The sequence below is a fragment of the Procambarus clarkii genome, chromosome 2, assembly GCF_040958095.1.
Source record: "Procambarus clarkii isolate CNS0578487 chromosome 2, FALCON_Pclarkii_2.0, whole genome shotgun sequence".
NCBI lineage: Eukaryota > Metazoa > Arthropoda > Malacostraca > Decapoda > Cambaridae > Procambarus > Procambarus clarkii.
Window position 1 is genome coordinate 43,169,134 of NC_091151.1, and position 12,223 is coordinate 43,181,356.

A 12,223-nucleotide genomic window follows, 5' to 3' on the forward strand; every position below is an offset into this window, starting at 1 on the left:
TGTGTATTTTGTTAGCTTCGATAATACCTCCATTTATTTACTAAACTTACGCAAATAAAATTCTTTCTGACAACGTGATTCTTTTGTATTTCTAGTTTGTAACAAGAAATGTAAATAAGTCTGTCGTTGTAGTACACTTCTCCTTCTCCTCCTCTTCTTTCTTCTGCTTCGTCTCTCCTCTCTGCGACTTCCTGTGCTCTCACCACAGATGGCAGCCACCATTAAACTTAGGCATAAGCCTCCTTCCTGAAGGTGAGTGAGTCGTGGTCTCCAAGGCCCTCAAGCAATTACTCACAATCACTCCAGCGGTGGGGATGATCTGAAGTTTATAATTATGGATTATAATCTATTTACATTATATTGCACAGGTTGTGTGTGTGTGTGAATGTGTGTGTGTGAGTGTGTGTGTGTGTGTGTGTGTGTGTGTGTGTGTGTGTGTGTGTGTGTGTGTGTGTGTGTGTGTGTGTGTGCGCGCGCGTATGTGTGTGTGTGTGTGTGTGTGTGTGTGTGTGTGTGTGTGTGTGTGTGTGTGTGTGTGTGTGTGTGTGTGTGTGTGTGTGTACTTACCAAGTTGTACTTACCTAGTCGTGCTTGCGGGGGTTGAGTTCTGGCTTTTTGGTCCCGCCTCTCAACTGTCAACCAACTGGTGTACAGGTTGCTGAGCTCACTGGGCTCTATCATATCTACACTTGAAGCTGTGTATTGAGTCAGACTCCACCACATCACTGCCAAATGCATTCCATTTGTCTACTACTCTGACACTGAAAAAATCTTTCTAATGCCTCTATGGCTCATTTGGGCACTCAATTTCCACCTGTGTCCTCTAGTGCGTGTGCTCCTGGTGTTAGTCTTTCTTTATCTACCCTATCAATTCCTCTGAGAATCTTGTATGTGGTGATCATGTCCCCCCTAATTCTTCTGTCTCCCAGTGACGTGAGGTTTAATTCCCGTAGTCTCTCCTCGTAGCTCATACCCCTCAGTTCAGGCACTAGTTTGGTGGCAAACCTTTGAAACCTTTCTGTACTCACCTAGTTGTACTCACCTAGTTGTGCTTGCGGGGGTTGAGCTCTGGCTCTTTGGTCCCGCCTCTCAACTGTCAATCAACAGGTGTACAGGTTCCTGAGCCTATTGGGCTCTATCATATCTACACTTGAAACTGTGTATGGAGTCAGCCTCCACCACATCACTTCCTAATGGAGGAAGTGTGTGTGTGTGTGTGTGTGTGTGTGTGTGTGTGTGTGTGTGTGTGTGTGTTTTGTGTATGTCATCTCTCTGAGTTTATTGTGATGTCAATATTTGCAAAGATATATTTTAACATGAATGATACGGATTATGGTGCCTCTGGCTAACGGAAGACAGGTATGTGATTAAACTGGAAACGTGAAGCGAGTTGAATGATTTTCAGTTGAATATTGTCGAGTGAGGTTTTCCGAGACCGTGTTAATTACTTGTCCAGGATGTCCATTGTTCGTCTACAATGCGCATTTCTGCAGAGCTTAATGCAAATTTTGTTATACGTTAGAAATAAAAATAATTACAAATATATAATTATTAGTTTTAGTTTTACCTCCGAAGTTGTTAGTTTTTGTGCGTATTTTATTCGTATTGCTTAATATAGCGCTGATGCCCAGAACTTCACTTTCTGACGCATAAACCATTTGTGTTATATTATTCTTTATATTCTATTACATGGAAGTAGCACATTTGTGTAATGAAAATAAATGTTTTTTCTCTCACAATGATACCGTACCAGATCATCATACTTCATTCGTCTATTATATTTATGTTCCTTAATTACAGGGAAAAATTTAAACATATATTTTGTATTTAAAAATAACTTGAAACTGAAGTTTGCTCATATGAAATAATGAATGCTTGAATATCATACTCAACTTTATTTTTAAAGACCTGTGTATATTCTGGTTTGGGAAAAGGATTATAGATGTATGGAACAGATTACCAGATAACATAATAGACGTGGGATTGATGGATTGTCTCAAGCGTAGGATTAACACATATATGAATGCGCGTAAGTGGATATAAAGTGGATATTATGCCTTGTATGGGCTATAAAGCCCTCTGCACTTCCATTTATTCATATTATCTTCAGACAATTTTTCATTCCTGTCAAGATAATTAATGTGAGGCGGGACTCGCGTAAGTTGAATATTAAGTTTACTAAGCTTTTTTCAACTCAACTCCTTCTGAGTCAATGAGTATGTTTACGAGAATACGTTGAAGTTCAGCGCCTTTAATGATGACCAAGTCAGTAGTTAATCAAGAGCCATGTTAATACTTACAAAGTAATTTCTAGTGTAATTTAGACGACATAGTTTCGATTCAAACATAATGTAGACGTCTCTTCTGTCATTATTTTGCATAATTTCAGTCATTATTATCATTGTTATTTGAGCACTACGGGAGTGGGTTCTATGGATAAAAACGTTGCAGTTGGATTTGATTAAAAAAAGGTTGTATTCCTTCATATGTTTCATGAAGGAATCTAATGCCTTTGTCTGAAAAATAAAAATCTTCCAGCAATGCAAAGACGATATCACCCAGTTAAAAAAAATATATACACGATATCTAGCCTCAACAAACCGCCTGTCAGAATATTTGTTTTCAAAGCTTTAACAACCGACACGTTTTATTGAAACAATGTCTACTCACAATATATGTATGGTTCAGTGTCAGCGTTTTAATGAGGTTCATTAATCGTGGAACGTCCGTTTAGTTAAACTATCCACGTTTTGGGTCACAGGATTCACAGGTTTTGTATTTGGGACACAGGATTTCCCCCTTCTATATTTGCATACAATACCTACCTAATACTTTCCCTTTCTTTTCCATTTTGATCATGCCCTTCCCATTCTCCTCTCAGTGACCACCTAGTACGTTTGGTAATGGACAATTCTCGCCTAATTTTGAATCCAATTTAATGATTATTTACCATTTTATTTTATATTGTTAATTAAATTTGCTAGTTAACAAAATAGATCTCAGAGATTTTAGATAACAGTAGAGTGTCTGTAGCCTTACGTGATCTATTTCCGTCCTCACGCCCTACGGCTGAGTCTTCGTGAAGAGTTTCCCAGTTACTGTCATTTCACCAATATGTGAATTGGTAAAAATGTTCTCCCGAGGTCATGGAAGCTCCATTTATACAAACATTTCACTTATATGGATTAAGTAAATTACGTATATGTAATTTACATAACTTATATTACGTATATGTAATTTACATTATTTACATATTAATTTACAAACATATATGGATTAAGTAAGTTACAGTAAAATTTAAGCATATATTTTGCATTTAAAAGATAATTTGAAACTGACGTTTACTCATATGAAATACTAAATGTTTGAATATCATACTCCACTTTATTTTCAAAGACCTGCTTATACTCTGGTTTGGGAATTGGATTATTGATTTATGGAATAGATTACCAGGTAAAACACTACACACAGGAATCACTATAGCGTGATGTATCAAATGAGATCATGGGATGATCTCGGACGTAGATTCCAATCCTCGTCACGGCCCTTGTGGGTTTGTTCATTACCAGGTAACATAACATGGTAATCTTCCGTGACCTCCAGGTCACGGAAGCTACCATTATTCAAAGGAATGTCATGAACATCTCGTTTGTTGAAACATGTTAGATAATTCACAGTTACGAGTACGTTTATACCCCGGAGAAATTATTGAAGATATCTCAGTTATTCCTTAGATACGAGTGCGTCAATCCACTGGGAAATTATTCAGGATTTCTCAGTTAATCAACTTTAATTTTACAGAGGCAATATGAGTGAAGATATGATGCCTCTTATACGGGTCCCTAGATGCTCTTCACAGGAATTCCTAAGACTCTTTGGTAAAAAAAAAACTTAGAATTCCTTTTTGCAAATATCTCCCGAGATGCTGTTAGCATAAATCCTTACTTTAGTAATGAGTCTGAGATGTGTTATTGCAATGAGCTTCCAATGCTCTCTAAACAGTGGGTCTGAGATAGTCCTGAAGTGAGCCCTTAAGATGCTCTGGTGACTGTATTATAATGAATTAGTATTATTATTACTATTAATAGTATTATTATTAATATGTATTATTATTAGTATTATTATTAATATGTATTATTATTAATTATTAACAATGTAATAATATTACAGCAGTAATCTCCGATATATACACAAACAATAGACCTAAATAACCAGAGAACATTTGATATGGTTGATACCTGGTTGATGGGGTTCTGGGGCTTCTTCTACTCCCCAAGCCCGGCCCGGGCCAGACTTGACTTGTGAGAGTTTGGTCCACCAGGCTGTTGCTTGGAGCGGCCCGCAGGCCCACATACCCACCACAGCCCGGTTGGTCCGGCACTCCTTGAAGGAAACAATCTAGTTTCCTCTTGAAGATGTCCACGGTTGTTCCTGTAATATTTCTGATGCTCGCTGGTAGGACGTTGAAAAACCGTGGACCTCTGATGTTCATACAGTGTTCTCTGATTGTGCCCATGGCACAATGATTCCAATATTTGGAATTGCCGTCAATTCCAAATATACCTTTGCAAAGAATGTTCAAAATATTCTTATATTGAATCTCCGAAATACTTTTTTGAATCACAATATGTTCATGACATGAATCCTCATTATGGCCCTGCAATGAAAGTCTAATAAATGATCTTGATAAGTCTCGAAATGTTCTTCATAGATGATATGGCAATCGTTTTCCTAGTTGTCACTGAAATGATCCTCGGGATTTTAGTGCATTAAGCCCTAAGGTGTAATTTCAATAGCTTCCAGAGACATCATTTACATAAACTCTTGAAATTCTTTTGCAATAGAACTTAAAGACTCAGGTTAGTCCTTTTCGAAGAATAAAATAGCTTTTGCGATGAATTTCGGCGATGATCTAACAAATGGAGCCTGAAAATAAACATACAGTGGACCTACAAGATCAATTTTTGGCAATTCTGTGTCAAGATATTGCTGAGCCCAGTTACTGGTACACCCTTTATGAGCAGGTCATCAACCGTCACAATACTCACAATGGGAGCCAAAGATCAGCTCTGTCTTTCCTCACAGTTGATACTTCCCCTGGGAAATTTAGTAAAAAATATTTGCATTTTATTACTCACTGTTTGGATAATGCAACACAGTGCGGTATTTTATTTAATTTTGTCTTTTTTCTACAAAAAATGCAGATCGTTTTAAGACAGATAACTGCAAGATATGCAAGGTTCTCATTGCAAACTTTACCTTAACTGTAACATAAGTTTGGTCTCTATTTATTTACTAGCTGTACCCGGCCATGCGTTGCTGTGGCTCAGCAACGCATGTGCGTTGCTGAGCCACAGCAACTTTCCCTGTTCCCCAGTCCTCCCCACTATTCCACCCCCCCCTCTCCCCCGTCCCCTCGTCCTCCCCACTATTCCTCACTCTCCCGTTCCTTTTTCCTCCCCTTCATCCTCCACTCCAGCATCCCCTCGTCTTCCTAATCATTCCCTACTCCACCATCCCCTCGTCCTCCCCTCGTCCTCCCCACTATCTCCCATTCCCCGTCCCCTCGTCCTTCCTACCATTCCCCCTTCTCCGTCCCCTCGTCCTCCCCACTATCTCCCACTCCTCTATCCCCTTGTCCTCCCAACCATTCTCCGTTCCCCTCGACCGCACCATCCCCAACTCCCCTGTCTCTTCGTCCTTCCCACCATTCCCTACTCCCTCGTCTGGTGATCAAATGATCTGATGTTCCCATCAGAAAATTGGCAGCTTCAAATGATCTGGGGCTAGATTCACGAAGAAGTTTCGCAAACTCTTATGAACCTGTACATCTTTTCTCGTTCTTTGGCGGCTTTGTTTACAATTATTAAACAGTTAATGAGCTCCGAAGCACCAGGAGGCTGTTTATAACAATAACAACAGTTGATTGGCAAGTTTTCATGCATGTAAACTGTTTAATAAATGTAACCAAAGCCGTCAAAGATTGATGAACGATGTACATGTTCGAAAGTAATTGCGTAACTACTTCGTGAATCTGGTCCCAGATGTTTGCATCACTGAAATATAAGAAACACAGTTCAAAAAAACGAAATGAAATATAATGAAAAATAAAAAATAAACTATACTCACGAAATGAACGGTATGGTAAACAACACAGTTCAATTCCAAGGCAATGTCACATAAAATAATTGAATCAAAATTAAAATAAATCGAAAATCATGAAAATTCAATTTATCAATGAAATTGGAAACATGCGGGTATTCGAACGGAACGTTGTGTCAAAATTTCAAAGCAATCGGTGAAGAACTTACGGAGATTACAGCGTGTGTTGCTCTTACGTCCAACAGATGGCGCTGTTTTTTCAAAAAAGCATGTTTTTTCCAGTCACAGCTGAGACATGTATATAGTAAATATATAAAAAGACGCGCCTATTCGAATGCAACGTTGTGTCAAAATTTCAAAGCAATCGGTAAAGAGGTTTCGAAGATTTCCCTCACATGAAAAACACAGTTTTTCAGAAAAAGCATGTTTTTTACGGCCACAAACGTGACATCTATATAGTATACGTATGGACATAAAAACCTGATCGGATGCAAATGAAACGTTGTGTGAAAAATTTCAAAGCAATCGGTGAAGAACTTTCGGAGATTAGCGGTTATGCACAAGCGGACATTTCCATTTTTATTTATACAGAATATGTATAAAACATAAGTCATGTATGCTAAATGCCACTCAGTAATTGGTGGCAAAACGAAAGAATATAAAACCTAACCTCTCCAAGTCGGGAATATGTTGTAATGTCTCTATTAATATCGGTGTCTTGTTAGAAGTTTTATATCACTGTTATAATTATAGTATTAGTGTATAATTAATATCATATATATATATATATATGACAATGTCAGACCACGGAGGAAAAATGAAACAGGAAATTTCCTTAAGTACTTTCGTATATTAAATACATCTTCAGAAGGTCTTTAATATACGAAAGTACTTAAGGAAATTTCCTGTTTCATTTTTCCTCCGTGGTCTGACATTGTCACATTCTTAATCACGTGTTTATTTTCGTGATATACACACATATATATATATATATATATATATATATATATATATATATATATATATATATATATATATATATATATATATATATATATATATATATATATGACAATGTCAGACCACGGAGGAAAATGAAACAGGAATTTCCTTAAGTACTTTCGTATATTAAATACATCTTCAGAAGGAATCGTATTTAATATACGAAAGTACTTAAGGAAATTCCTGTTTCATTTTCCTCCGTGGTCTGACATTGTCACATTCTTAATCACGTGTTTATTTTCGTGATATACCCACACACATATATATATATATTATATTTATATATATATATATATATATATATATATATATATATATATATATATAATATAATATATATATATATGTGTGTGTGTATATCACGAAAATAAACACGTGATTAAGAATGTGACAATGTCAGACCACGGAGGAAAATGAAACAGGAATTTCCTTAAGTACTTTCGTATTATTACATCTTCAGAAGGAATACTTCTGAAGATGTATTAATATACGAAAGTACTTAAGGAAATTCCTGTTTCATTTTTCCTCCGTGGTCTGACACTGTCACATTTTTTATCACGTGTTTATTTTTGCGATACACACACACACACACACACACACACACATATATATATATATATATATATATATATATATATATATATATATATATATATATATATATATATATATATATGACAATGTCAGACCATGGAGGAAAAATGAAACAGGAATTTCCTTAAGTACTTTCGTATATTAATACATCTTCAGAAGTATTCCTTCTGAAGATGTAATAATACGAAAGTACTTAAGGAAATTCCTGTTTCATTTTTCCTCCATGGTCTGACATTGTCATATATATATATATATATATATATATATATATATATATATATATATATATATATATATATATATATATATATATATATAAACATTTGTCGTACCTAATAGCCAGTGACTTTCGTTATTTGAAAACAATTTTAATATTATTATATTATATTAAAAATATGAATTACTGACATAGTTATGATAGTTTAGATTTGGTTATGACAGGTTAAGTTAGGAGAGGTTAGGTAAGGAAAGGTTAGGTTAGGAGAGGTTAGGTAGGTTTGGTTAGGTATAGTCGTACTTCTGTTAGTTTTAACAGAAATAAAAAAAAATGAACATATATACTATAATTAAAAGCTTTATCATTTTATTATAATTTTTGCTAGCAAATATATAACTTTAGGAAAACTCTGCTTATTTGACAAACAGGGCCTTGCATATTAGTCCAAGTAGTGTATTCTGGCTATTAGGTACAACATTATATATATTTAGTTATGGCATTATTTGTTATATATTATCTCAGATATATTATCTCATTTTGCTTTGTTTTATCTTTTTAAATTTTTGTATTCTAAATAGCCTTTTCAGTCCAAATATGCTTATGCCCTCTCCTCTACCCTACTCTTCAGACACTAATCGTTCTCTTTTCTTCTCCCTCACTCCCCCATTTTCCCCTCTCCTCTTCCCTTACTCTACCCCTTTCCTCTTCTTTCATTCTTCGCTTCTCTCCGAGCTCGTTACCTTCAATCCTTTACCCATTTAGGCCAATTCTCTCCCATTCTTCCCCATTCCATTTACCATATTCCTCATTCTCATCATGTTAATCCCCCAGCATCACCTGAACGCATACGACATCTGAAGATCTTTATATGCCTCGATACTTATACCTCACAAACTTGAGCTCTAATAGAGGCGAACTGAGGTTCTTAACATCTTGAGGAAGATAAATTAGGTGTCTGTGATCCCTTTAACTGGCACTTACCTCATCAGCCGGGCCATTAGGGGAGTGTGTGTGTGTGTGTGTGTGTGTGTGTGTGTGTGTGTGTGTGTGTGTGTGTGTGTGTGTGTGTGTGTGTGTGTGTGTGTGTGTGTGTTTGTGTGTGTGTGTGTGTTTGCGTGTGTGTATTCACCTAGTTGTATTCACCGAGTTGAGTTTGCGGGGGTTGAACTTTGCTCTTTCAGCCCGCCTCTCAACTATCAATCAACTGTTTACTAACTATTTTTTTTTTTCACACCACACACACACACACACCAGGAAGCAGCCCGTGACAGCAGACTAACTCCCAGGTACCTATTTACTGATAGGTAACAGGGGCATTCAGGGTGAAAGAAAGTTTGCCAATTGGTTTCTACCTGGTACGGGAATCGAACCCGCGCCACAGAATTATGAGTACTGCGCGCTATCCACCAGGCTACCAAGCCCCCCTGTGTGTGTGTGTGGTGTGTTTGTGTGTGTGTGTGTGTGGTGTGTGTGTGTGTGTGTGCGTGCGTGTGTGTGTTTCACTAAAATCTTCTCTCTGCAATGAGCTTACAGCTCACACACAGAATGGGTCTCATATCTGTGTCTCTACATATGTCTGCTTTTCTAAATGAAAAAAATAATATTACTCGAAAAATTATGTATATCATGACAGGAAGAGCCGCCGAGTGGTACATTAATCCGGATTTGAAAACAAAAAACAAAATACACGCTGTGAATTATTGTTTTCTTTTTCACCACAGCAGTAGTAAAGATGAGAGAGGTTTTGCATTTCTCTAATGTGCTCCCATTTTTCTACTTGGGCTTTATTTCATATTTTATCAGTTCTTTTATATTCGCCGTCTTTATTCATTTGATCATCTCACTTTTCTTCTTTTATGCTTGTTTTGATATTACTATATATATATATATATATATATATATATATATATATATATATATATATATATATATATATATATATATATATGTATATATATATATATATATATATATATATATATATATATATATATATATATATATATATATATACATAGAGAGAGAGAGAGAGAGAGAGAGAGAGAGAGAGAGAGAGAGAGAGAGAGAGAGAGAGAGAGAGAGAGAGAGAGAGAGAGAGAGAGAGAGAGAGAGAGAAATTGTAAGTATAATTGTATTTGTAATACAGTGTAATAATTTTTAAATTTTATTCAATTACATATACAAATTCAATTAATAAAATAAAAACAAATCTAGCGAAAACACGCAAAATACCAGTCATTTTCCCTGAATAATAATTCAATAATCCTTGAACTTCGAACAAAAGACAACCCGGCATTCAAACGAAGTCCGTTTAACAAGGCCAAATTAGTATGCAAATGATCATTTCCTTAAGGTGATCGTAAACTCCAAGATAATGTAATTTACATTGCCAAGACTTGTTCAATTCTCCACTGGCGTCTCACGATACACTTGTAAGGAGGTGAACCTTAGGAGTGAAAACAGACAATAAACTTCCTTGAAAATACACAACTCCCCCGTCGTCGTTAACTAGTAACAGATGATGTATCTATTTCCCATAGTTAGAGGAACCTATACTTAGGCTTAGCGTGGTCCCTCCTTGATCAACTATTGACCATCTCCAGGACGCAACCTCACAGCAGTTGTCCGTTTAGTTTTTTTTTTTTTTTTTTGAGATATATACAAGAGTTGTTACATTCTTGTACAGCCACTAGTACGCGTAGCGTTTCGGGCAGGTCCCTGGAATACGATCCCCTCCCGCGAAGAATCGTTTTTAGTGCCAGATTAACAGTGGCATCAGGTGAAAGGAAACATACCAAACCGTTTCTGTCCTTCCCAGGTCACTTGCAAACTACGTGAAGCACTATAAGGCATAAATGTGACCTCACTATTTATAACTCAAAGGACTGACCAAACATCAATACTAATGAATATATTCCAAAAGAAAACTCAATGTACAATTTTTTTAAACATAAAAATAATCATGAAAACAATAGATTCCCTTAAATAGTTAGAAGTAATCGAGATTGCAACCGTGGGATATTCCACAATATGCGGACCACAATAACATTATTCTTTTCGACAAAATGTTATAAAAAGAGAAATATTCCCGCATAAGCAAAATTTCAAACAGTTGAGGGAGTAACAAAAACATTATTATTTCTGGTTTCAAAATGGTGATCCATTTGCAAGAGATATTTTCAGAATGCTGAAAGCTCGAGGATTATGTAGGCAAGATAAAATTATGTAATTCCTCTCTGTGTTTATCCAGCAACACAAATGTTTCAGGCTAATTCAGAGTAAAACACAGAGACGCTGTCTATTTTTTTGCAAGAATCTCTAATTGTATATTGTCTTCTACAACTCCAGTAATTTTTTTTTTTTACATTATTATTCAAAGTTGGTTACAAACTTCCGATACTGGTTACATGGATGGTACAAAAGTTGATTGTCAAAAATGAACTCCAAGAATGCAGTGTGCATTTTCCCTCTGGAGTATCACACTGAAACGCTCTAAGAGGTCACTGGCAGCTCTTGGGTATTTTGTCGTCTCGATCAGTCAAAAACCCATGTTGCTGTAAAATATATATACTTAAATAAACATGAAAGAAAACCTATAGTGAAATAGGAAAACAGTTTCGACCCGCCAAGTGCCTCGTTAGGAACGAAGTGTAGCGCCAAAGCAGGATGACAAAATCAATAGTCATCACATGTTAAACATCAAACATTATTACCAAAATTTAATGTACACTCGTTTTCTCAAATATTAAAACTTAAGACGAACAAACAATTTCAAATCCCACATATGAAAGGGGGATTTTGTACAGATGATGGACTGTAAATGTAAAAATTTGTAAATAAGAAAGTATTCCATTCCTTCATGGAATATCAGCCTCTTTTCCTTCATGGAAAAGAGGCTGACATTTGGTTAGGTTGTGAGTGTAACACTCGTGGTGAGTGTCGAGCTAACTACAAAATATGTTTACATTCAATAGCTAACCAAAACGATATGCCTCACCTTCGAATTTAATTAAAATTATAGGATTAAATACTTCAGAATTTATATCAAAGGGTCTAATAACATTAAGTACTAATCTAATTAGGTCACATGTGTGAAATGTCAGGGGGAGACAATTTTAAAGAAAACGAACCACATAAATTAAAGACCAACATTTCTTATCACAGGACGGAAGTTGGCTCCTTGCCAAGAGCTATGAATTAATATGTTAGAAACGATGGTTTTACCAAAGAATGGATAAATTGTAAACAACCCAGAGCTTATATATAAAGTATTATCATCATATTTAATACGGCTTGATTCAGTATAAT